The sequence below is a fragment of the Uranotaenia lowii genome, chromosome 3 (genome assembly GCF_029784155.1).
Source record: "Uranotaenia lowii strain MFRU-FL chromosome 3, ASM2978415v1, whole genome shotgun sequence".
Classification (NCBI taxonomy): Eukaryota; Metazoa; Arthropoda; class Insecta; order Diptera; family Culicidae; genus Uranotaenia; species Uranotaenia lowii.
Window position 1 is genome coordinate 241073040 of NC_073693.1, and position 27851 is coordinate 241100890.

The 27851-nt window shown below is 38.5% G+C and overlaps 1 protein-coding gene across 1 annotated transcript in view; it reads right to left on the reverse strand.

The window, feature by feature from the left end:
- LOC129751379 (cryptochrome-1-like) overlaps window positions 1-26870 on the reverse strand; it is a 44018-nt gene extending 17148 nt beyond the window's left edge. The window contains exon 1 of the mRNA XM_055746856.1: window positions 26588-26870. The gene's annotated coding sequence lies outside the window, so the exon portion shown is untranslated. The remainder of the gene's footprint in view (window positions 1-26587) is intronic.
- Between the last annotated feature and the right edge of the window lie 981 nt (window positions 26871-27851).

The following is a 27851-nucleotide window of genomic DNA, read 5'->3' on the forward strand; positions in this document are numbered from 1 at the left end:
TCCCTGCTCAATTACGACTTTCGCCTTTCTCTAATCTTCAACAATTCTCCAGGTTTCATCCGACATCCATTCACTTCTTCTACAATTTTACCGGGAGTATCATGGATAAAAGCATTCTTGTTTCCACACCACTCATCTTCGAGTGTTCCGTCTGTCGGCACAGCGACGAAAGAGGCTCGTGTTGCATTTCTTCGGGATGGAAGAGTATCCATGTCTATGAGATGATATCGATGTTCGTAGCTTGGCAGGTGAAACGGGTCTTACCAGTTTAGGTGTCTGAGGGTATAACGCAAAAAGCGCCGCTGGATAGCCTCGAACCGCTCGGTACCGTTCTGGACACCAGACAGCGTATTCGAGGATGAATTGATCTATGCTGCAATACAGGCTCTTCAGTCAGTACACGTCCTTGAATTCCTTGGCTACTCGACATAAAAATCCGAGGCTTCTAGATGCTTTATCCATGACGTAGTTCGAATGTGTTTTGAATTCCACCTTACGGTCGAGTATTACGCTCAAATCAATCATGTGGTCCGCCCGCGTAATGGACTCATCTCCTAGGGAGTACTCCGCGCAGAACGGCTGCCGTCTTCGTGAGAAACTGATGACTGCACATTTACTGCCATTCAGAGACAGCCAGTTGATGTCGCACCACTGTGCGAATAGATTGAACAACTGGTTTTGCAGGAAATCAATGCCGTCTTGGCCGTTTATGGTGTAGAACAATTTATGATCAAGTTTCGGGCCGTCGAGAAGTGAGAGCACATCGTTCAAATCATCGATTAAGAAGATAATCGGTCCTAGGTGACTGCCTTGGGGCACACAGGAGTAGGCAGAGAACTTGCTGGAGAGTGTCTCTAGTGCGAACTGTCAATTTACGTCCAGTTAAGTAACTGCGGAACCAACCAAGCAAAGGTTTGCAGAATTTTAAGCGTCAAAGCTTACCTATGGCGATATCTTGGTTGATCTTATCAAACGCTGCTGACAAATCGGTATAAATGGCGTCAGTTTGAAAACTTTCGTGTACATAGGAGATGAAGGTCAACAGGTTAGTTGTCGTGGAGCGTTTGGGCATAAAACTGTGCTATATCGATTGAAAAAATTTGCTTACAGTACAGGAAAATCAAATTCATGATGACTAATTCGAATGGTTTGGAGATTGCACATAAAGTAGAAATTCCTCTATAGTTGTTGACATCTCTCAGATCCCCCTTTTATGGAAACCTGTAGGCTTCCTTCCACAGTGAACGGTAGGTGGCTCTGTCAAGAGAAGCTTGAAAGATGAGTCTTACAGGAGTCAGTAAAACAGGCATTAATCGTTTTAGAAAGGTAGATGGTATACCGTCAGGGCTTGTAGAGAGGGACTTTTTGAGCTTTGCCGCTGTTTTAGATATGACCGCATCCTCTACTACAATCGTACTCATACAGAAGCCGAGTGGCGAAACATTCCTAACAGCACTCTTCACATGTTTTGGGGATTTATTTATTTATTTATCGTCTTTGGTTGAATTACCGTCCAGACTAATAGTTTAAATCTAAGAATTTCTGCTTAGTATCTACTAATTTAAACCTACTTTTACTAATCACTAATCACTAATCGTACTTCCATAGCCAGAACTTATGTCTGAGTCCCACAGAATAATAAAGTGTTTTATTATGCCTCTTTTCTTTGTTCATGTTTTTAATCATTTTAACATCAAAACATTAAAATGATCAAAAACATAAAGTGGTTGGGCCTACCATGGAGCAGAGAACGCAGAGACCTCTGGAACACAGGAACAGGAAGAAACGTGGACCACCAGTACCATACGCTTCAAATGGGCAGTAACGTTGGAAGCATGCTAAGAAAAATGCTCCTTGATGAAGAAACCATGTGAAATGCAAAGTAGCTTTGTCAATCGATTGGACTTTTCTAAGTGGCTGGAAATGACTTATTTTGTACACAGAAATCACAAAACTTAAGAATAGGAGCATTTTGCAGAAATGATGTAATAAATTAATGTATTGGAAATGGTTTAGCTGTTATTTTACTCGATCTGTTTTGGATTTCTGTGTTCAATCATTTCTGGTCATCGACCAAGGATATAGCGCCTTTACTTGCTCTTGAAAATAAAAAGAGAAACAGAAAATATGATTACTTCACAAAACCTTTCGAGGTCTGTTTAGAGCTCGAGAGGTTCTTTAAAAAAATTCATTTAATTTAAGATATATTTAAGTAAATATTTTTTAGTAATAAAATCAAGTTTCTTTGCACACAATTGAAAAATTACCACTTCATTTGTGTAACTGATCTACTAATAACCTTAAACAAATTTTCAAAATGGATATATGACAATTCTCAAGGATACTTAGCTTTGCGGGGCTTCAATATTCAACCCTCAGTTGTTTTTCAAAGAACACATTTTCCATTTGAAAATCAAGATTAAATGCGGTGCAGCAGCATAAAAAGCATCACATGTGGGGGAAAACGGCAAAAAACACTTCACTGATATGAATTATTTTCACCCAAACCACACCAAACATATTTTGCCTTTCAGAGCTAATATAGACTTGGACTGGAAACTATTTTCTTTAAGCGATTCCTTGTAACAAGCCCACTTTCCTACGTAGCACAAGGCGTTTTCATTTTTCCAAATCACAGTAGGTACGCTGTAACACATACGTCGCCTAGGTTCCATAGTTGTTAAGATAACCGACTATGAAAAGATCTAAAACTGTTCTTTCAAGATCCTGTTTAAAATTCTTTTTCCAACCACACAGCACAAATTGTTTTATTCACTCCTAGCACCCGTGTCAATTTTTAAATTAAAATTGATTTCTCATTTTCAACCACAACACTAAAAAGTAAAACTCCGACCAGAGTTTCCTTCACAATTGTTGGGGTCCGGTTCCCAGCAGAGCTCCAGAAAGTACCTATAAATTAAACACTAGAGAAGCGCTAACAATTCTCTTTCAAGCTGCTCATGATTATACTGAATTCTAGCCTTTTTTCATCATATTTCGGTTATGATCCTTTTAAAACATTTTCGTATTTATCACCAAAAAACACAAATTTCCGAAAATTATTACGAGCGAAAAAAAAACGCGTGCGTTTGCCTTTGCTCAACGCCTACTTCTCTACTAATTTAAACCTACTTTTACACATATTAAAATCAAACGAGTGACACACTGAGTTAAAACGTTCACAACACTTGTCAATAGGATGATTTCTGCCATATGCGGTACGAGGGCGTTGTCCAAGTGACCTTGTAGGTACTTAGGTATTGACACGTTGATGTATGAGGGGAGACACGGCGACTCAAGTGTCAAAAATGAAAACTTGCTGCAATTCGATACGGCTCTTTTCTAGTGTGGTTAAGGATAGCAGGGCACATCTCTGCTCATACGGTGGAAGTCGGAGCGGTTCGTTCCACGGGAGAAGCTGTAGAGTGCATCTGACGAAGCTACGGTCCTGGACGGCCTACTCCAGTATACTAAGGAACCGACGAACAATAAATGACTTTCAGTGCGTATTCATCGTCGAAACCCGAGTGCAGCAAATCCTTTTGCAGAGTGAAGCGCAATGTGTTCGGAGAAGATAAGTCTGTAATCAATTTTCACTTTCAGGTCACAGACTTTACATTCGCCAAGCGGAAACCTGATAGTTGGTAGTCAAAGCTGATCACGTTTCGTGAACGGGTAAAGTTGATGATCTTACACTTTTTAGCATTGGCATGCATTCCGGTTACTTGGCACCAGTTTTCTAACGAGGCAATGTAAGTTTGAAGGGCGAGACAGTCTACAGTGCTGACAAATCTTTCGAAAAAGCTTCAGATCGTCGGCATACATTAGCGTATCGGATTGAAGAGTTGCACAGAGATCGTTAACGAAGATTATAAAGAGAAAAGGCCCGAGATGGCTTCCTTGAGGTACACCTGACGGGATGGTAAATGTTCACGAACGTAAGCTGTTGACTTTCGTGAAAGCATGACGGTCGTTGAGGTACGACGCAATCCATTCAAGTACCCAATCAGGGAAACCTATATGATCCAGCTTTCCAATTAGTATTTTATCCGGAACGCGGTCGAATTCTTTCGCAAAGTCAATGTAGATAGAATCGTCTTGACAACCTTTCTCCATACAGTCACTCAATGAGCTTACGCAGCACATCAGGTTGATAACGGTCGACCTTTGTTTCACAAAATCATGTTGAGCCTCGCAGATCAAATATATCGGTAGTTCTCCACGCTGTTAACATTTCCCGATTTATATATTGGTGAGATAGCGACAATTTTCTATGTTTGGACAGCTTCTCGTAGAATTCCTAATAGTACAGTATAGGCAAGTTGATGTCGTTGTAAAGAGGCGAGGTCGTTACTGTCTGTGTCAGTATCAGCTGAACAACAAACACTCTGGAAAAAGTAGTCGGCATGTTGATGTTGAAGCAGTAGCAAAGGTACTCGAAAATTTTTGAGCAAAGAGAGCACTGATTCCGCAATCAGAGTTCGCAGTGCTACCATTTGGAATACCAGGTTGATTCCGCTTACTTTTGACATGCTTCCAGAACGATTTTGGGTTGGATTTGAGGTTACGTGTGTTATCTGGATCTTCCGGAACCAAGTAGCCAGATCATTCAGTGTTGGCTACTACTAATATACTTTAATACATAAAAATCGGTCTATTATTTCATAATTTTTGATTGGAAGGCAAAATATAAACGTAAATATTCTGAGCGTCACTATAATAGTTCTCCAAATCTTTCGAAACCAAGTAGCGAAAACATTTGAGATTGTTGGCTTCGTTTAAATCTCCGGATCTTCCGGAACCAAGTCGCTAGAAATCAATTTCAATTTGTCATGTGTGAATGTATCGACCAAATATTTCCTGGACTTCCGGAACCGAGTCCAAAATGTTTGAGTATCATTTGCGTCACTTAAGTATCTCCCGGAACCAAGTTGTTTCGGAACCAAATTAACACGTATGTACATCATACTAAAATATTTAAATATTGTGCCGGAACCAAATCGCTGACTTTGTCATCTGTCTGATACAAAAGTCGTCACCAGAATGTCGTTCAATTTGCTTATCGCTTGTTTCCTCAATCCAATGAAAAAAAAAACATAGCAAACTCAAACACATAGCATTTTTTTTAGTTTTTTCTTTAAAAAACATAGTTTTATAACATGCTAATTACAAAAATTATGGTGATAAACTATCCAACAAAAAATTTCGAAAATAATACGTTGGAGATTTATTTTTATTTTTTATTTTTATTTTTTATTTACATAGTATTCCGTCTCACGACATAACTTGACGAACATAATTCCTAAAATTCACTCGGTCCATGGCAACCGTTCTCCAATTTCTCGGGCACCCCACGTTCGTCAGATCACGTTCCACTTGGTCTAACCACCTCGCTCGTTGCGCCCCGCTTGTCTTGTTCCTACCGAATTCGTAGTGAACTCCTGTTTTGCAGGACAGTCGTCCGGCATTCTCGCAACATGTCCCGCCCAGCGTATCCGGCCAGCCTTCACCACCTTCTGGATACTGGGTTCGCCGTAGAGTCGCGCGAGCTCGTGGTTCATCCTTCGCCTCCACACTCCGTTCTCCTGTACGCCGCCAAAGATGGTTCTTAACACTCTTTGCTCGAATACTCCGAGTTTACGCAGGTCCTCCTCGAGCAATATCCATGTCTCGTGCCCGTGAAGAACAACCGATCTAATGAGCGTCATATACTGGTTACACTTCGTGCGGGGGCTAAGTCTTCTCGACCGCAGTTGCTTGTGGAGTCGATAATAGGGACGACTTCCGCTGATAATTCGCCTCCGGATCTCACGTCTGGTGTCATTGTCTGCGGTCACCAGTGAGCCGAAATAGACAAAGTCTTCGAGTATCTCCAGCTCGTCGCCGTCGATCGTGACCTTGTTATTACTGGGCAAGCGGGCTCGGTCGATCTCGGATACGCAGGCCAGCACGTACTTCGTCTTGGACGTATCAATCATCAACCCAATCCTTCTTGCTTCACGTTTCAGTTTGCGATAGATCTCCTCCACCGCCGCAGATGATCTGCCGACTATATCAATGTCATCGGTAAAGCTGATAAGTTGACTGGATCTGTTGAAAATCGTGCCCCGCATTTCACCCACCGCTCGTCGAATAAACCTTCTAGCGTCATGTGGACCATCATGTAGGATACACCATCGCCTTGTCGAAGCCCCATGCGAGATTCGAATGAACTCGACAATTCACCCGAAATCCGCACACAGCACTGCGTACCACCTGTGGTATCCTGACAAACGGAGTAAACTGCAAGAGTATAAACGACTATAAAAAGAAAGCATAGTCGAGAGCAGAGCTCAGTCTATATAGGATCAGCAAGCTGAACAGATGGAAATATCACATTGGCGATCCGCCAGACGCACTACCCCCTCAAAAAAAGAGGAGTCTTGAATTGCTGTGAGGGAGGTGTAGTGTTTAGAGCCGGTGGTGCGAGAGATTCGAGAGGCACTGCAATAGGAGCTGCGAAAAGTTCGGGAGGCGCTTGAAAGGCGCTGTATGTGGTGCAAAAGGTGTGGCCGGAGCTGCGAAAAGTGAGACGGGTGCTGCAATATGAGCAGGGTTGCGATGTGAGAGGCGCATGCGGTGCGGTGTGTAAACAGTGAGCAATCGGTGCGAAAAATGGTACGCAAAATGTGGCGTGCAAAATGCTACGGTGAAAACTGAAAGAAATAAATGAAAATAAACACTAGTCCGGGTTGGGCCCAAGGCAGTGTTATGATTTGCAGTCAGGGTTAGCCCAAGGCGCAAATAAATGAAACGGAAACACTAGTCCGAGTTAATCTCAAGGCAGTGTTGAAATTTGCAGTCGGGATTTGCCCAAGGCGCAAATGAATGGAACGAAACATTAGTCCGAGAAAAGCTCAAGGCAGTGTTCAATTTTGAAGCCGGGTTTTAGCCCAGGGCTCAAATGAGAAAGAAAAATGATGGTAAGAAAGATATAGAGAAGAAGATGAAAAGAAAGACGAAGGAAAGGAAAAGTAATAAGGGATGGAAAGATGATTGGAAGAAAGATAATGAAAAGGAATATATAATCGGAAAAGGAAGACACGGAACAAATCATCCAACACGGTGAAAATTCCTAGAAAAAATGAGAAAAGGAAGAGGGAGGAAAGAGAAAGATAATTTCAAGAGATCGAAAATGGAAAGAGAAAGACAATGTTAAGAGATGAATAATTAAAAGAGAAATAAAGTGAAAAGGAAGATGATAGGAAGAGAAAAGCGATGAATGAAAATGTAATTAAGATTATGAAGGGAAAAAGGAAATAACAATGGGTAATCGGAGTAGTGACTGAAAATGATTATCATTAACCTACGATTGAAAAAGAGAAAATAACCAGGAAAAATATACAATGATAAAAGCTCTTGAGAAAGTCACTAAGATTTTCAGATGTAAGGAAAACCCCAGATGAGAATAATGAAAACAGATGGATAGATTAAGCGGAGATGAGAAGAGCTGAATCTAGAGAATACTTGCTGGATATGAATTAAAAAATACCTGAATGCATTGTGACAGCTTTTTGTGCAAGCGGAGGATGTGGTATCCTGACAAACGGAGTAAACTGCAAGAGTATAAACGACTATAAAAAGAAAGCATAGTCGAGAGCAGAGCTCAGTCTAGATAGGATCAGCAAGCTGAACAGATGGAAATATCACACCACCCATCGTCGCGTTGCCTTGATCAGTCTGGTCAGCTTTCCGGAAAACCCGTTCTCATCCATGATTTGCCGTAATGTGAAGATCTGGTCCGTCGTAGACCGTCTTGATCTCCTGCATGTGCGCTGTTGAGGTGAGGCTTTAACCTTTTGATCACCTCACGGTTGTCCGTCAGGATGCCACCGTCCTTGTCCCGGCACATTTCGGCTTGCGGCAAGAAGTCTTTACGGGATGCATTGAGTTTCTGATAGAACTTTCGTGTTTCTTGGGAACGATACACTTGCTCCAGCTCCTCGAGCTCCTCATCCTCCAGACGGCGCTTTTTCTCCTGGAAAATTCGGACTCGCTGCCTCTTTCGCTGTCGGTGATTTTCCGCATTTCGACGAGTGCCTCTTTGCACTACTGCCGACCATCACCCTCCTGCACTCCTCGTCGAACCAGTCGTTTCGTCGAGTTCGTTCCACATGCCCGATGACGTTCTCCGCTGCACCGTTGATGGCTGTCTTTATGGTATCCCAACAGTCCTCGAGAGGGGCTTCGTCAAGTTCCCCCTCTGCCGGCTTCGCTGCTTCGACCGATTGCGCGCAGTCTGCCGCGACCTCAGGTTGCTTCAGTCGTGCGATATTTAAACGAGGCGGGCGTCGGTTCCGTATGTTGTTCACTACGGAGAGTTTTGGGCGCATCTTCACCATCGCCAGATAATGGTCTGACTCGATGTTGGCGCCTCGGCAGGATCTGGCGTCGATGATGTCCGAGAAGTGCTGGCTGTCTATCAAAACGTGGTCGATCTGTGATTGCGTTTGGTACGGTGATCTTCAGGTGTACTTGTATGGAAGGCGGTGCTGGAAAAAGGCTCTACGTAGGCCATTCGTTTGGAGGCGGCGAAATCAATAAGTCTGAGGCCGTTTTCGTTGGTCAGCTGGTGCGCACTGAACCTTTCTAAATGTCGGTTTGAATTCCTCCATCTGGCCGACCTGAGCATTAAAATCACCGATGACGATCTTGATATCATGTTTTGGCAACGTGTAACATGTCACATTGTCCTAAATAATATAATTAATTAGTAGTTAATCTTTTTGTTCATTCATTTGTTTTGTTATTTATTATTATAGATTATTTATTTTCAATTCAATATGGTACTATTTTTCTTTATGTTAAATCTAACTTTTGTTAATATTAAAATTAAATTTATTTATTTGTATTTCGCCTTACTCAATTGTCACGTAAATAAATTCCGTGTACATAGACGCATTATGGTAGACTTCCATGCAATATCCGAAAATTGACTTCAATGGAGAAATTCTGTCACTCTGATACGCTTACAACTAGTAACTCTCTCGTGGAGACCTCCCAAGTTGACCCGAACTAGCAGGGAACTGAAAAAGGACCGGGGCGAGACAGGTTTATGGGAATGTCGTAAGAATGAAAGGGACGCATATCCGGGGGTAGTTGATGCGATCCGACGATCGAAAAGCCACTGACCTATGATATAGGTCAATGAACTTCCACTCGGTTTTTGAGAATCCCTTGCGCATGCCTGAGGATTTCAGGAAGTTACAACTTCACTTTGAACCCAACCGTGAGCGAAGCAATCGCGAGTGTTTGCCTTTTTGTCCGCGTCGGTAGTAATTATTAAACGTAAGAGAACACGTGAAATCACTTTTAATGCTTGGTATTAAATATTAAAATGTTTCCTTTATCCCTAATTAGTATAAGATTGCTAGATATTGTTGTGCGGTTATTAGTGTATGTGTGCGGATTACATCGTTACAAAAAAGGTAACATAAAAACATTGATTGTTCTGTGCGTTAAATTTCTGTGCTAATGTCTTGTCGAACAGCCGTTCGCCGGCTTTTTATATATAGTCGAACCGCCAACGCAGATCTAGCGATTTATAACCGCTAGCTTCGACATCAGAGCCACACGTTACATCTACCAGGTTCCACGGAAGGGATTCTCAATTACCCGACACGCTGTCGGAAGGAAAGCGCATCGCCAACTACGCGCATCCGGTTCGGTTCGTAGCGAGGAACCGTCAGATATACCCGCGACGAACTTGAACTGCACCACGTGATCGATCACCCAACCCGTCCGTCTTCAGCTGCATCGTCATCGAGGTCGATTTGAACCGAATATCAGCCGAAGGCGAGCATCGAACGAGTGAGTACCCATATGAAAACCATGCGCATGTAAAACAAATATTATTCTCGACAGACGTACAGTTTCTTGAAGTCCGCTTTAGTCACTTTGGCTTCCGATTTTCGAAAGCTCATTCGAAACCCTTGAGCTTGATTCGGCTTCCGTCAACTTCCGATTAAAATCCGCACACTTTAGGGAAAGCGAAGCAAATACCAAAAATGTAAGAAACAACAAAAAGGAAACAAATCAAAGAAAACCCAAAATGTTTAAATAAAATTATGTTGCTGTAAATACAAATCTTTGATACTTACCAAATACATGTTTCTGTTAGCAACTGAAGTTTATTTTGTATTGTATAAGTTAATGCTTTCCCTCAACATTTTTACCTTAATTTAAAAGTGGTGCCCCACGTTGTTCTATCCGAGTAGTTATTAGTTTGAATTTTGTACACCGGGAGGGTCGCTCGGGAAATCGATCTGCTCGCTTTTGCTTCAATCACCTCTGGGGGAATTTGAATTGTGAGTTCCTCCGGTGATGAGAAGCGTGAGAAATTGGGACGGATAGAACGACGGTGAGCACCAACTATCTTCTGACCGGATATGAAGAATGAGTAGTTCTTACACATTTTCCTTCTCCTTGATCGTTCCGCATCCTCTTTTGGATCCTATTGATCGACCCGCTCTGAGGACGGGTCTCTAGCCGGGCACACAGCCGACGAGTAATCCTCGAGAAAGGTGGCGCATAACTTACTCGTTTGATTAGAAACGGAAGCGTATCAGGGGACAGTTGTTTCACTCTACAGGCATATCTCACCCTCGCGACAAACGGTCGTATTCACGCTCCAGCTGCGCGTAAAATTCGTCTTTGTCGTCACCGGTACTTCCGAGGTGAGGACTGTGCACGTTGATGATGCTGATGTTGAAGAAGCGGCCCTTTATCCTCAACCGGCACATTCGTGGGTTGATCGGCCACCACTCGATCACGCGGTTTTGTATCTTTCCCATCACTATAAAAGCTGTTCCAAGCTCGTGTGTGTTGCCGCAGTTTTGGTAGATGGCTCGATCATCTGGGTACGTTCGTACCGTGGAGCCCTTCCAGCATACCTCCTGCAGCACTACGATGTCAAATTTGCGGCTCTTGAACAGGGAAGCAAATCCAACCGATCTGATAATGATAACTGGTTTATCACTTGTGTAACACTTAGCGATAAATATGAGAACGTGATGAATTCTCATCCCTTTCCATTGCCGATCAAGATAACTCGTTCGAACTTATAGCTCTAGTGAGCATCAGATTTCTTGATGTGCGCCCCGTGCAATTGTTGGTATTTTTGTTGGTGCGTGTACCGGTCGGGTCGGCCCGGCACCTTGTGCATCTAGCAATTGTTGGTGCCAGCAAAGTGTTGTTGCTTATCCTTAACGTTACAAGAGACGATAAATTTGAATTGGAAAGCACAACTTATCAAGAGCAAAATTAAAGTTGACAAGCGCTAGGTATAGTGTTCTTGAGGATGAAAATCTCTCTCACGGGTGTTTTGATCGGCAAATTCTATCGGAGGATAACGATTTTTGGATTCCCTGCTCTTCAATTCGCTGGAGAGCACGTGGGTACTGCCCGCAAAATTTGGAGATCGGCAGCTCCATGTTCCAAGTTTCCAATCGCTAGTCCCTTTTCGTCGCGTGGGTCTTTGCCGATTTCCATCCGAAATTTGTTGTTCGTTGTTCGTTGCTTGTATCTTTTGTAGTCACGGACTCGCAAGGCCTCCTTCGTGATAAAAGCATTTTTGATTCCACACCACTGTTCTTCGACTGTTCCGCCTGTCGGCAGTTCCGAGGCTCGAGATTCAAGCTGTTCAATGTTTGCCCTTTATAGCTTTGGATTCTGCAGCTGGCGGACGTCGCCTAGACATCCAACTTCCTCTGGCCTTTGGACACGCGCAACTCTCAGTCGTTTGATATGGAAAAAATGAATATCAAAATATCGCATCTTGATATTTTGAAAACTAAATTGTATGTATGATTAAAGTTCAGATGATCCGATACATAATCAATTGTTTTGTAGTTGTGATAAGTCGAAAATGACGTCACAAACAGTCGAAATCAAACGGTATGTTAACATTATGCACACATGCCGAATAAGGAACATCAACCCTACTAATAAAGTGATAAACGCCTAAAGTGTGATTGGGCATACGCATATCCAAAGGCGTTTACTGTCTCCCCGTATGAGTTCGGCAATTAAACCTTACTATGAGTATTCCTTCGTTGTGGGCTCAAAAAGTCTTAAGGTTACACAATAAACCGTCGACTTTAATTTACAAAAGTTCAACAGGCAAACTGGCAGACGTAACACTTCAAAATAAATGTTCCTATTGCCGCAAGATTTTTTGGTGACATGTGTAAGTACCCCCGCAGCTTGTGGTCCTCGCCTGTTATATAAAATGGTTTCTCTTCTCGAACCCTTCTACGGGCTACGTCTGCTAGTCTGTGATTACGGGCTCCCTGTCTCTCTGTCTAAGAATAAAGAAAACCACCCGATGAAACCTTAGAAAGTTGTTACAAAATCGGTTTGTAGGGAAATGAGAACGGACGGATCAGAAAATATAGACGAAAAAGGGACGAAACCGTTACTACCGGTAACGACAGGTAATGATGGGGTGAGACAGAAGTATCATTTTGTCTGGGGTTGTCGTTTCACTTGCGGTAAATTGGAACCTGGCTGGATGGCGACAGCAACGTCTTTGCGCCGGTGCCCTGACAGCAGCAACAGCACCCGGTCGATCACGTGGCTCGATTGAATAATCCGTTTGTGCAGTTTGGTTCGGAAGTTGAATGGAACCTGGCAGTTATCGATGCGAATGCATATGAATGAATGAGACGTTAAAGTTTTCAAAGAAACTTGTCTGAAACAATTTGGTTGTATGGAAATAGCTTCCATTCCTTATAGGTCACGATGAAATTTTATAGCTCGAAACTAAGAAAACATTCTGATATCAATAGAAATTTAACAAAAAAACTTGCTCGTGAATAATTAATGATTAATCTATTTAATTTCTTAATGGAAAAGAGAAGAAAGTTCTTGAAAGTATCAGAATTGCAAGGAAAATTTCAATTTGCCTCTCTGAATAGTGAGTGTCTAATTTATATATTCCCCGACTATTTAACTTATGTATAAAAATGCACAGATTATGGAAGAAAACCTTCACCCTTTTTACCGAACAAGAACTGTACATCCGAATGTGGCGTGTATAATGACGTTTTATTCGTCAGCCTTATTTGAAATTTAGATAACCGTATTTTTTAAAAGCAGTGATGTTATGTGATTTTTTGTTGTTTTGTTTTGTCCTGTGTGCATTTGTGACATCAGTGATTGCATAAACAAACGATGCAACTTCAATGTTTCCTCCGTACTCTACCCCAATAACGAACGGGGAGGGAAGATTGTTTCAGAATGATAAACGAATTCATCTGCTTTAATCTGCCCACAGCTCAGAGTTGTTTAGAACTTTTTCTTTTTAGCTTTCATGTGAAGAAACAAATCCAGGTCACAATTCTTCGAACAAAATAGATGTTTGAAAAAAATGCGCTTATTCACCCAACAATCTTCAGCGAAATAAAATTCAGAAAATCTGTTTTGCCCATCCAAAATGATTGCCTTGCCAAAGCAAGGCGTAGAATTATCTGTTCCCAAAGGAAATTTTAAACATCGTTTGAATAATGTGCATTAGCCTTTAAAAATAGAGCCCAGTTATTGATGAGCATCAGACACAGACATAGAAAGTAGAAAGACATATTTCGTGAATTGTCCAATGAGTGTATGTATTTTTTTTTATTTTGGCTCGCACTTGGAAGATACCTGGAGATCAGAAGTACCCAAGTATAGTATGGTGGGGATCGTCAAGCTACAGTGGCGACACCTACCATGGTGAAGATCATCAAGATGCACCCTGAGAGAATTTCTTGACGTAGTAACACTAAATTGGCGATAGATTTTAATACACCGGATCAAAATCACCTTCGGATCTTGGAAGATGATTTTTAGGCCCAGCTTTACAAGATCCTAAGATTTCAAGACCTTTCGTTTAAACAGAAGCAAGAGCGGGTAGAAAGGGCGCAGGCGCAGCTTACGCGATCCGCGCATGAAAAATTTTGAGAATATCGTGTTTTCTGCCGATGAATTCGTCGCCGTACAGCGGTTCGTGAAAAAAACAGAACTACAGATTTTGGTTGCCAGAAAGATCACGAACGTATTAAAGGCCACAAGACGACAGAAATCTGTCTTATTAAAGGTCTGGGTCGGAATCGCCCGTACTTTCCTGGTGAAGATCAACCGAACACCCTGAAGAGGTGTAGATCAATCAATTTACGTATCGAAAATAGTTCTACTGCATGTCCTCGAACTGTGGACACGTCCTAATTTTGGTTTTGGTTGGTGGTTTTTCAGCAGAACTTCGAACTTGGCTTACGAAGCAAACAGGTCCCAAAAAAATATAATTTTCAGGCTCCTGAAAATAAGCTCTAAGGATCGATAAATTATCTTAATCTATAATGTACACTGTACACATTGTCACTCGTGCTGAACAAAAATTTGATATGTGATGTTTATGCTTCTTAATAAATTCTACCCGCTCATTTTCACCATTTTTCATTTCTTCTAACTTTCTATCCATCTATAAAATTTCATAATCTTGAGATGTCCCTTCTAAAAAGGACACCACTTTTCACAGATAAGGCCGATAAAATACGTAACACACATATCTACATTACGGTGATTAATCTCTTCAAAAGTTCGCAACAATTTTGCTGCTGTAGGGGCGCGGTAACAGAAGATATTCAAAAAAAGTCACAGAAAGAACCCAACACTACTGCAAATGAATATTCGTGGAATGAATAATGCAGATAAATTCGATTCGTTAAAAATATTGCTCAAAAATCTGGAGATAAATATCGATGTAATCGTAATAAGATAAACATGGGTAAAGGAAAAGAATATTGCCTTCTTCAATTTACCAGGATGCAAAGCCACGTTCTCATTTCGTTTGAATAACGACGGCTGCCTTGCAATCTATGTAAGGCAGTGGTTTTCAAAGTAGTTCTTGGCGTTGAAAGCTTTCAAGGGGGCGGTGAGCAAAACATTTTAATTTGGGGGCGCTGGAAGGGCTCAGAGGGGCGTTGTGGTCATTTTAAAATTCACATTTCAAAATAGTTCAATTCTAAACAATAAAATGACATGTTGGAACAGTAAACAACAAATTATAGACAGGTCGAGGACTGAAATATCTAACACTTTAAAGAGTTGTTAAGTAACTTTTTCCACTGTATTCAATTCTATATTCGTGACTGATTTAAGATACGATGTGTTCGATCATCTGATTTTGTTTGTTTATTTTGGTTTATACCTACTAAAAACCATTGATTTTGAATGACAATTCTTGCAAATATTTTAAATGTAGGGGAGAGTGGGGTATCATGGGCCACTTTTTTTCTTTGTTTCATAACTTCTTAATTAGAAAAGATAAAATGAAAAAAATAAATGGAAAGGTTTTCTACATTTTTGAGGTATCATAAGGCATTTTTTGTTATTTTTTAAATACATTAATTTACGAGTTTTGACTGTTTTAAAAAAAAAATATTTTTTTTGGATTTTCGAAAACTGTGGGGAAACGTGGGCCACCCTTTCCAAATTGACTAGATAACGTGCAAAGTTTATGAATTGAACCGATACTCAAATTTCATAATTCATTTAGTTATTTTAAAGCGATTATAGATGAGGAAACTAAAAAGAAAGTTGTGTATAATCGAATTGATCCTAAAACCTAGCTCGCGAATGTTTTGGCAAAATTCCATTAATAGGATTTTTGTTCATCTCTATCGTAATAGAAAAGATGGACAAAACATTTTCCATAATTCTTCATTTGGCATAAGAAAACTTTACAAATTGTAATAACGAATTTTAAGTTCTGAACGTGTAAAAAACATCAAAATAAAGGTGGCCCAAGATACCCCACAAAATGTGGCCCACGATTCCCCACAAGCAATGATTTGGAAATTGGTTGCGTTTGTGTGACCTATTTATGTTTCATCAAAAATTCCTTTTCTACGTGAAAGAACATGACAAAACCAAGATCATAAGCGTATGAGCATATTTTTGTTATGTACTTGAGGTCTCGCACGGATGCAATTTTGCGGGTGTTGGTTTAATTATGTAATTACATTTTTCTAGGCTAGTTTCATAAAAGAAGCATATGATACGAACATAAGTCAACAACATATAGAAAAACATGCTTACGCAACGCGACGTCGATGACAGTTGGATTGGGATTTTTATCTCAACACACAGCTGAGATATTTGAAGTGGCCCACGTTTCCCCATGTCCCACGTTACCCCCACTCTCCCCTACATATTGTTCACAAAAATTTGCTGAACAAAACAACCTTTAGAATAGAATGTGTGTTTAAAAGACGTCCCAGATCAGAGGTTTTTGGAATGAAAAGGTATTGAACTATGATCATGGACAATGGAAACTACAAAATCAAATTCTGATTTGTTGATTTTTGATTCATTTATTCAAAACATTAAACTCCGCCATTTGGCATGGTTGAATTTTGACAATTTACTGTTGACCTTCAAATTCAGCGGAATTCAATAATTGATGTTCAACTTTGTGAAGACCGGTGAAGACAGCTAAACAGAATTCAAATTCAGTGCATTTGAAACTAAATTTTTGAGGTTTCATAAATAAAAAATTGGAATAAATTATGTCAAAAAATAATAATTTTATATAATGGTACATTTAATTGTTTCATAATTTAGATTACAATCATTTAGATACGCGTATGGTTTTTGAACAAACTGACCGTTTTCAAGATTAACCCTCATCGGTCCCTGAAATTTTTACCCGTTACAGTCCCTAGAGTGTCGATTTGACACTCCTGACTAGAACCAATTTTCAAAGTTTATCTGATTTTGTTATTCGACCGGAGGTGATTTTTGATGTTATGTTGGCTTTCGGTCTTTTGGAAAAATAAATCACTTTCTTCATCTGACGTTTCGAATAATATTAATTCTTCTTCTAGGATTTGAACATACGTGATATCCTCCTAGAGCGTTCATCGATCGTCAGTTTTATGGATGCCTGACGGTGCGATTTTGGCCTGGGCGTCGGTGGTCACAAAAACGACCGGTGCACAACTCAGTCACTGGACTCACTTTCTCTTGTTTTTTTGTTTAATGTTTTTGTTTTATTTTTCCAAAAGACCGAAAGCCAACATAACCTCAAAAATTTATCTGGTGTAACTTAACAATTTTGACTGTTCATTGATTGAAAAGTACGGTTTTCACCTCTTTTTCACATTTTTTGTGTGATCTTAAAAAAATTCAAAAAAATGTATCCTTATGTGTAACGTATATGGTTTAACTTCAGCTTTTTTGAACACAAAGAGACATTTTTGTCCAGCATTCCGTAGCTAACCTACAGTCTTTTTTCCGAATAATGTCTTTTTTGATTTGTGATATAGCTCATTTGGCAAGTCACTTGGCTCCTGAGCCGATGTTGGCGAGTTCGAGCCCAAGTTGAACTGGATACACAGTTGAACTGGATAAGTTTTTCAATAACTGTCCGCCAACTGCAACGTTGATATACACTGATAAATCATTTCACACATTTTGCAAAATAGTTTCACACATTATTGGCAAATGTATGGAGCTGTCAAACTGAAGTGAGATTTTTACACATCGCGCAAATTGTGAATTTACACACTATCCGAATTAGCAGCTTAAGAGAAAGTGTGTGAAATTTGCCTATCCAGCAGTTTGAAAACCAATAAAATTGAATGAATTGAATAAAATTGAAAACTGCGTTGTTAGAGGTAATTTTGGTAAGTTTCCGACATAAGATCAACAAATAAAAAATAAGTCATTAATAATTGATATTAATATTTTCAGATCGTGTATATCGGGTTAGCTGCCAACAGTCGCTTCTTGGAGGAATAAATCCTGGACTTCGAAAATATCTGCTTTATATTTCAACAATCACTCTGAAAAATTTCAATAAAAAATTTGTGTAGTTTCAGAGATATTGCAGTTTGAATGAAAAAAGCCCAAAAAGACCGATTTTCGTAGAATTACTGTATCTCAGGCCACACAAACTCCAGAAAGCTTAAATTTTTTTATATAACAGTGTGATAGTTGATCTATCTAACGCAAAAAAATATATCAGAGTAAAAAGTTATGGAAGTAAAAAGTCGAAGTGACAGTGCGTGTGCTTCCAATTTCTATACAATTATGAACGGTACTGTACGTCAGATCTACGAAGATTTTCAGTATTTTCTACGGATTATCGAAAAAATAATAGAGATTTTGCGGATAACCGAAAATTCTACCTGCCGACCATAAAAAAGGTCATCAAGTTTCATTTTATCAAAATCAGCACATTTCTTGTTTTTCATCAAACCTACGGATTTGAGCGGTTTGCAATCTGGCAACGCTGGTGGCGAGAATTCCAGATATTTCTGTGATACTTCCGTGATACCTGAAGAAACCGAGCTGTGATATGATTGTTGTGTGTTTGGCTGTCTGATGTTTGTTTTTAAAGTTAGGAAATGGGCCCGTGGGTAGTTATATAATGTTAAGCTAGTTTAGGTTTTAAGAAATGTCTTGTGGAAGTGAATTATTGTAATAGCTACAAGTTATGCGTTTATTTTGCGTGTTTGTGTTTTTGGTAATAGTTAGCCGTGCAGGACTCACTTAAAGTCAGTGATGCTGAACTTGTTCCACAGTTTACGACATCTATTCCAGAACGTATTCCTTGAACTTGATCCCTCTGGAAAGTTTTCCTCATCACACACGCGTTAAACAATAAATTGAGTTATATCACAGAGAACAGACGTACAAACTAGCCCACGAAAGTTGTGTAAAATTTACAACGATCGTTTTTAACCAATTTCTGTTTTTTGGCTTGGCCACCAGATGTCTCCAAACACACCAAAGAAAACTGTCAAAGCCAAACTGAGAAAAAAAAAACAAAATTTTAGTCAGTTTTGAACAGGTCGTATGAACCGTTTTTCATGTTTCGAGAGAATCGCTTTTGATGTTTCGTAACTCTTTCGTCACGTTGCATAATGGAAAATATCTTAAAAGTAGATCGCTATTTCTTTCAAGGTAGAGGTACTGAATGTTGAACAATGGGATGCAAAAGTGATACTTGAAAGTAACCCGCTTTGAGATGTCTATAATCAGTTCTGATGGATAATACTGATCGTCAAGAATGTTCCTAATTGAATGGAAATAGCAAACTGTCTTCTGTCTGACGATAACCGGTCAAGAAGTGCAAAAATTTATTCCAAAACTATTAGTTATTTTAATTGCCTCATCAGTGCAAAAATAAAGGCAGTGAAATTCTGTCCAGTCGAAAGTAACTTTTTCAGCAATAAATCGAACCCGTCTATTTTAGAGCGGCATTAGTTTAATTATTAATGGGTTCATTAACAATTACGCCTTTTCGAAAACTGGGTACCTGAATATTTGATGTGTAACTTTTGAACGGTGCAATAGATGGCACTGTTTCAAGTTAATTTTCAACGTATTTTTTGGATGTCGGCATTTGAAATTTTACACACTTTTTTGAAGATTTTTTGTTCGAGCTTGTACGTCTGTTCTCTGTGGTTATATGTAACTCTTGGCACTTTCGTCAATCACACAAAACTTTCGAGGCTCCACTTAGCAAAAATTCGCTGTTACTTTCCGTTAGCAAAAATATTTTTTTACTGTTGAGTTAGCAAAAAGCAAAATTTACTTAATTTTAGTATTAAGAAAGTTAACCTTGCTTGATTTAAGCAAAAGGAAGGTTTTCTAGCCGCTTTGATTATTTAGACAGCAGCCGCCGCCAGTTGGGAGAAAAACAACAAACCGAAGTGATCCAGTGCGATTCAGATAATTCGATGCTTGCGGTTCGTTCGGTCGATACCGGATGCATACAGGTAAGGGCCGATCTTGAAGTGAACAGATTTTTCAATTTTTAAATTCCAAATTGTTTGTTTTTCTTACCAGGTTGCAACTGCTGGCAAACGCGACGGTTTATTTGCAACAGTTCGAAATGAAGAGGGACCAAAACTGGTATGTCAACGCGCTGCATCCGGCACAACCCAGGTGCATTTCTTGAAGAGGGTCGGAAGGTGCGTTCCTTGGATCGGAACACATTTCTAATTAACGAAAATTGGTAAATGAAGGTCCGAAAAAAATGTGAAAAATAAATAAAAGTGAAGTTATTCGTTTATTCTATTTAATGATCTAACATTCCCTCCGAATTTGTCATGAAAAAACAAAAAAAATTGAAATTTAAGATCCGGGGAAATCTTTTCCTCCGGTGTTTGCTAAAAAAGTGAGCAAAAATTCCGGCGGCTAAATTTTACTCTCGTTTGCTAAAATTTCAGTTCGAAAAATTTGCTAAATTGATTGCTAAGTTTCTAGCTGGTCAAATTTGAGCAAAATTTTGCTAATTTCTGGCCTCGAAAATTTTGTGTGTGCTTTTATCTATGAAAATTGGTGTAACTTCTCAAGTTCTGCAACCTGTAAGATTATGAAATGAGTCTAATTTGGTTAGAGTCATTTTTTCGATTATAGTCGTTCTATATTTTTTGTGCCAATCACTAGCTTTCATCAACGATGCAGTTTTTACCGACATCCTTCAAATGTCGAAACCAAACAAAAGAAAGGGTTGCCGATTGCCGAGATGTTTGATGAATTTTTCATCGTCGTAATAACCCGCGCAAAAACTTTGGATTTCAACAGCCTTGACTGACAGTATCAACAGGACATCGCCATCTATAGAAACATAGAGTCCGAACCGGTCGACGAAAATTAGCATCAAATTCTCTTCAAGTAAGAACATTTATTGTCATGCCCTCAAATACACCATAAGTGTTCCAACGAAAGAAACAAAATTTAGGTATAATGTTGTGTATTTCAATCAGAAAGAGTTTGGCAAAGAAAATTAAATTTCTAGAGCAAATTGACAAATTTGAAATAAATTATCTTAAAATCTAAAATCCTTTTTTGCATACGTGGAAGCGTTTAATCAATGTAACCTGTATTGTCGTATGAATAACTTTTGGTTTTGTTATATTAGGATACTAGCTGATTTTACCCGGCCTTGCTCGGGTTCACATAAAACATAAATCGAAATTAGTCGTTTGACTGTTTGAAATTTTTAAAGCTTTTTGTTCATCATTATAACAAATTGGACCATGTTTGACCATGTGAGCTTTGTAAGCTTTGTTAGTCTTCTTAAAGTTTTAATTGGGATTATTAGCAATGTTGATCGTTTTCATATTATTGATTAACTAATAGTTTTTAGGTTTGCTAATAGAAATTTGAAATAATTTTCCTTGAATGCTTATCCATTCTATCACGGAAAACATTTCAATCTAAGGTTGCCAGAATGCTCGGATTTATCCGAATTTGCTAGAACATTTGAATCAAAATTTGAGGTAAGTCCAGTCTGGCCCGGTTTCCCGGATGTTGTTGCAAAAAGCCTGGATTTTGCCCGAATTTATTCACATCATTTTTAAAACGTAACATAAACTGAGATTTTATAATTACATATTATAATTTTTCATTTTTCGTTCAAAAAGAAGTTTTATATGGCAAGTTTTTGAAATTATCATGACCCGTATTTGGAAGCTTGATATACAATTTAAAATCTGCTGATGTACTTTGTTGAAAGAAAATATTGCAAGCATATTTTTCGTTATTTTTACTCAATAATTCCGCGGTTTTGACCAAGTTTGCCAAGATTTTGCCAGGATGTCGGTTTGAATATTTTGAAATCAAATGCTGGATTTGGCCAGGTTTTTCGATAAAATTGGCTGGATTTCTCCGGTCCCGATACCGCAATTCTGGCAACCTTATTTTACACCCACCATTTTTAAAGGAAGCTTGAGCAGGTACACAGTAACGATACGATGCTCCGGCGTACGTGTTGACGGCTCAACGGTACAGATGGAAGTGATGAATTTTTGAAAACTGTTTTCTACGTTTGAAAGCCTATTGATTAAGTATAAAATAGCCAAAATTTGGTTTGTATTTGAAATTTTTTGAAAATGAAAATAGTGGAAGTTCCTAGGGGAATGTGTGCAGGTAAAGTTTCATTTGTATTTTGTTTGAAGCTAAAACTATTTAGCAATTGTTATAATTTTTGCCCCTAAATGTATGCAGTATCATTGTTCTTTTTTCGATTACAAATGTTTTCAAAAGAAAACGTTAAAAAGCAAGCTAAAATTGATGAACTAGCATTTGTAAATATTGTGTAGGTGTTTTGTATCCTTTATCATCAAGAAAACTCGTTAAACCGTCAAAATAGAAAATAATCAATGTTACCCTAAAGCATCAAATTCTGAACAGAGGCGAAATCGATTTTTAAATCAAATTTAAAGAGTTCTAATAAGTTTCTGCAACCATGTTTTACGTTCACATTAGTACAGTACTGGTTTTAAAAATATGAAACATGCAATATTCGCCTTAACATAAAAAATAAATTTATGACGACTAGCGCTGATGTGGTCTAGTGGATATGCTGGCGCAAGGCGTACTGGGTTCGATTCCCGGTATCGGCAAGAAAACTTTTGGTTTCGAATCCCATAGATTGCCGACAGGTAAGATATGTTTTATTGTATAAATAACTAAAATATACTAAATATTTAAGAGGAAATGCATCTGGGGATAATCTAAAGAGACTATTGCAAGCGTAGTGGATTGCCAACCATTGTAGATCTCTGAAGGTTGGATGCCTTCCCTCGACGAACCATCGGCCGTGGAAGCCTGAGAAGCAATTCGAAGGCCAAGCCACACAGACATAGGCAGGACCTTGCTACCGATGGGGGAACCATACATACATACATACATACATACATACCATTTTTAAAGGAAGCTTGAATTGGATTACCTTTTTTTAAAAAAAAAAAAAATGATAACATTTTTTATCTTTTCCATGGGTTATCTAGTGAAAATCCAATGTATTAAGCTTGTAAATAAATGTTAACGACCTCAATCCAAATAGTTATTCAACTGAAGAAGTCAATTCATAATCAACATGAATTAATGTATCCATACTTTACACACTGCATATTCTAGTAGATTCTCAACCACTGTTCTTCTCAATATATTTCTTATAGGCGAGTAATTTTATTTATCCTAAATGAAGGCTCATTATTGCAAAAAAAATGCCTTGCACCGGTACCACATGCTTTGAACAATAGAAGGAAAAAACACCCGCCAAAATTTCTTCTTTCAAATTTTTTATGCTCAGCAAGCTTTGATGTGCTTTCGAGTACACGTGAACTTTGGATGGTCGTTTCTAATGCCTGGCACATGGTGATGGTGCATACAGGTGCATACAATCCCTCCAAAGGAAACGAAAATCGGTTGACAAATGGGTGCCATGACTTTGGGTTCGTGGGAATAAAAACGTAAGTTGTATTGGAGGATCCCTTTTCTTAGGTGGGAGGGGCTCAAAACTATTACCTCGACCTTTCTCATGCCCGTTTACATCACTGTACCAAATTTCAAGCTGATCGGTTAGAGCAAGTTCACTGGTGTTGAGAAAAAGTGGTAGAAATTTTGACATTTTGAAAATTTTACCATGCAAAAATGTTTTCAAGATCTTGGGGCGTTGTATTTTTTTGCAACACTGTTTTTATTTCTGGCGTATGTGATAGAAATATTGCTATTTTTGCATCACAGCATGCGAAAATACAACATGTGTTGTAAAAAACTAGAAGGCCACAGATCTTTTTTTTTTTTTTTAATAATTCGTTTATTTGAAACGGCTCAAACCTTTAAGGGCTGTCCCAACGGTAGATGCAAAACACGGTTTTCGACCACGCTAAAACATTTCGGGGCGTAAATTGCTGTTTTAGCACAGTTTTCGATTTCAAAATTCCCAACAGTTATACGCCTTTGTTCCAAATTCATGCAAATTTGGAACAGGATTTCAAAATATACGACAGACCGATTCAGTTCACGGTGAGAAAATTTTAGCCAACAATGATTTCTTTCACACATGTTTGGGTAACATTGGGTGTGATAATAATTTCTTTTCTAGATATTATTTGAATTTTTTTTTCGCTTCACCAACCTAGACGTAACATAAATTGAGAATAGATGTTATTAAAAACCATATCAATTATAAATAATAGATGTCACATTATTCTCGATTTTATAAATAAATAAGAAGCTTTTCATTAGGGCTCGACGAATTAGTTAATCCAGTCAGCGTTCTAAAATTTGAAAAAAAAAAAAAAATAAACGAAAAGAAAATTTTAATTCCTTTTCGATGAGGTAAAATAAATGTTTATTGTTATTGTTAATTTTGAGAGATTTTTTGTTTCGTATGGATTGCTCGGAGTTTTCGTTAATATCAGCATATTTTTCTGTATCCATACATAAATTTGCAAATAGTGAAACAAATTTTTGTCAAACAAAAATGTCGACAAATCAAGGGAAAATTTCATTTGACTTTGGGACACAGAGAACAGACGTACAAGCTATCTCACGAAACTTGTGTAAAACTTCCAACGAACATTTTAACCAATTTTTCCTTTTTGGCTTAACCACCAGATGTCTCCAAATACGTCAAATAGAACTGTGAAAATTTGATTTGTAACTTTTGAACGGCGCAATAGATGGCACTGTTTTAAGTCAAGTTTCAACGTATTTTTTGGGTGTCAGCATTTGAAATTTTACACACTTTTTTAAAGATTTTTTGTTCGAGCTTGTACGTCTGTTCTCTGTGTTTGGGATAAACATTTCTCGTTTCCTTTTCAATGTCAGCAATAACTTGAAAAAAAAAATTCATTTGAACAAAACTTTATTCCATTGATTCAAAGCAATTTGATTGAATTAATTGAAGAATTGTTTCAATTGACCTTTTTTCCTCGTTGTGTAGTCATTTTTGCTTTTAAATTAATGAAATCCTGGTAGAATAGTTGAAATCATTGTTCTGTCAAAAAGAATATTCGTAGAATTAATTTTAAGACAATCAACCGTGAAACTCATAACTTATGCAATTTTTCTAATAAAATGGGTTTTTTCTTCTCAATTATTGAGTGTCTGCAATGAAAGTGTTTCCGTTTTTAATTTGCTCCTACACCGGTGGGGAGCGGGTGTTTTAGCCGATTCTAAAATTTCAAATTTTGCTAAAACTGGTATACTTAAAACCAATATTTACGCCTGAACCGTTGCAGGTGCTCTAAGTATTACGGAGCCAAGGTTCCGCTTTTTTATAACACATACATCGATTGCTTAAATCTATTAAGGCCACAGTTCTTGAAAATGTTTTTGCATGGCAAAATTTTCAAAATGTGCCGTAAGTGTCAAAATTTCTACCAATTTTTCCCAACACCAGTGAACTTGCTCTTAAGCGGTGTGGATTTGTATAAGGTGCATGTATATTTACAAACATATATGTCCCAACTCATCTTTATATATTAGAAGAAGAAAGATGTTTAGAGGTTTTGTCGTAGTACTTGGGTAATTAAAGAGTACCACCATGATATTTAAGCAGAATTGAAAAATCGCTACAATTTTGCATCCGGCATAATAAAATAGAATGGTCTGGGGTTTCAGTAGTACATCTTTTTCATTTTAACACGCCATCTGCTTAGCGCAAATCGGTTAGAAGTTTTGTGGGGTAGAAAAGTGGCTCTCATTAGGCCGGGTTTATTGCTAACCTTTAATAAAACGTTGAACATATGAACGCAGAATGTTGAATACGTTAAAAAATTTCAATTTTCGAAAACACCTCTATTGTGTTTACTATATTTTAAATCAGAATATAAGCAGTTCATGGTCGTTTATTGGTCAAGCAACTGAGTTTTGACATTTTTGTTCTTATTGTTAAAGCATGAACCTTCAGAAGAGTAAACGTTGTTTATACAAAGGCTGTTAGTCTCGTTTCTATAAAATCTTACACATATGTAGGGTAGGTATTTGGCATAAATACAGGCAATTGCGATCAGTAACGGCAGAAACAAGCTCACGCAATGATTACTAGTCACTGTTTAAGTGGTTCTCAGTAGGTCGAATTTCCGAGGGACGTTATAATTAGAACTATTTGAATTCTTCAATGTTGCACTGATTACAGAATCTTGCTCAAAGCTTTGATCCATCGGCTCTAACTGCCCCTGTTCTCGGTATATAGGCAAAAGTATCCAATTTAAATCCCAAAACTTTGTTACAACTGGTAGCTTTGAATCGTTTTAAATAAGTCTAAAATTTGCAATGATGTTTTAAATTGAACTCCTTACCTTAGTCAGGCATTAGTTGACAATACTTAGGAAATTGTTGTTTAAAAAATAACTCAGTCCCAAAAGTTTCGGTAAACGAAGCAAAACAACTTATAACAGTCTCGTCAGATTTTTACGGAGTTTTCCAATTCCTGGAAAGATAAAAACACTCGAATATTCTCGAGCGATAAAACAGCATCACAGCTTTTTTTTCTCGGCTTCGGTTGATTGTTGTTGCGAAATACCCAAAACAATCGCTACTCCGCACACTTCTCAGAAGACCGCCTGCAGTTAGGCAAATCGCTAAGTAGGTACTTTACGACGACGAAAGGTGGTGATGTCGTCGTTCGACGAGAAACGATTTTAGAAATCGATTTTTCTCTTGCCTAGGCCTTTTGCCCGCCTAGATATATTTATTTTTATACCTTGGTTGGAATCATCAGACGTTCGTCCGACATTTGTAATTACAACTGGCTTACCTGTGAAGAAGACTTTCAAGTTGATGCGAATGCACTTCCAGTTTCAGAAGAAGCTTCGACCAGACCGACGAAAGGACACTAATTCTGTCCGGCTATGTTTACACTTCACTTACTAGCCACACACTAACACGTCGTCGTTCGTCGTCCCACAACAGGACGGACACAAAACACAGAAGTCGGACCAATATGAACGCTGTCGCCGGGAGGAATCGAGGCAGCACCCGCAGTGACGAACGTCCTTCGCGAACTTTGACTTGACCGAGAATGGAACAGGATCCACAAGTGGCATCGGATCTTATAGGTACGCCTACAATGCCAATCAATGGCTGAGGCTAGGACAGAAGTAAATAAAAACCATAAACTTCGTTCTTCCGGAGAGCGCCCGAACTTTGACACGCTCTTGTGGCGAGTCTGGCTGGGAAGAAGCGCATGCGCCACGTGTTGCTAACGAATTCGAATCCTGATGGTTGTTCCGTTTCATCGCTGCAACGTTCGATAAAATGTGGGATTTGAAATTACAACGTATATTAAAAAATATTTAGTGATCGTCCGAAAAATATTGCATTTTTGCTTAAAAATTTGCATGTTACCTATTAGGGTAAATGATCTTGAGCGGAACCATTTACTTTTCCTAAGATCTAGGCAATGATTGTGTATGAATATTATCAAAATGTTGAAAAACACTTTTTCAAGATCTTTTCATAGAAGCATTGCCATTTTTGCTAAAATTTATTAACTTAAATAATGTTATTAGAAGGTTTAAAAACATACGCATTTCTGCTGCAATTTTCATCAATCTACGCTGACTTTGAACGTCAATTCATGTCACCATTGACCGTTATAAACTAATTCTTAATGAATAAAATGGTAGAAAAACTCATAAAAAAGCATTGTTCGGGTTTTTGTAACAAGTTTTCCATCAATGCAGCACCTTTGTATATTTCTTATTATATCAGCTTTAGGGATAGAAACGATGTAAAATTAAGTTCGAAAAAAACAAAAATTAATTAATTGGTGTCACAGCGTACCAAACTAGGCACACAAAAAGTTTAATGTTTTGGGGTACAAGAAATGTTTCTTGATTCTTTCTTTCAGAGGGATGACGGGAAGGAGGAGGAAGCCTTTCATGCATATGTTTGGCATAATTCGAGAACTAATGAAGCCAATAAGTCATTATTTCAGAATAAGAATCAATCTTCAATGCATTTACTTTAAGAAGTAGCTTTCATTTAAAGAGGTTTTTTTTAAAATGTTAACATTCCAA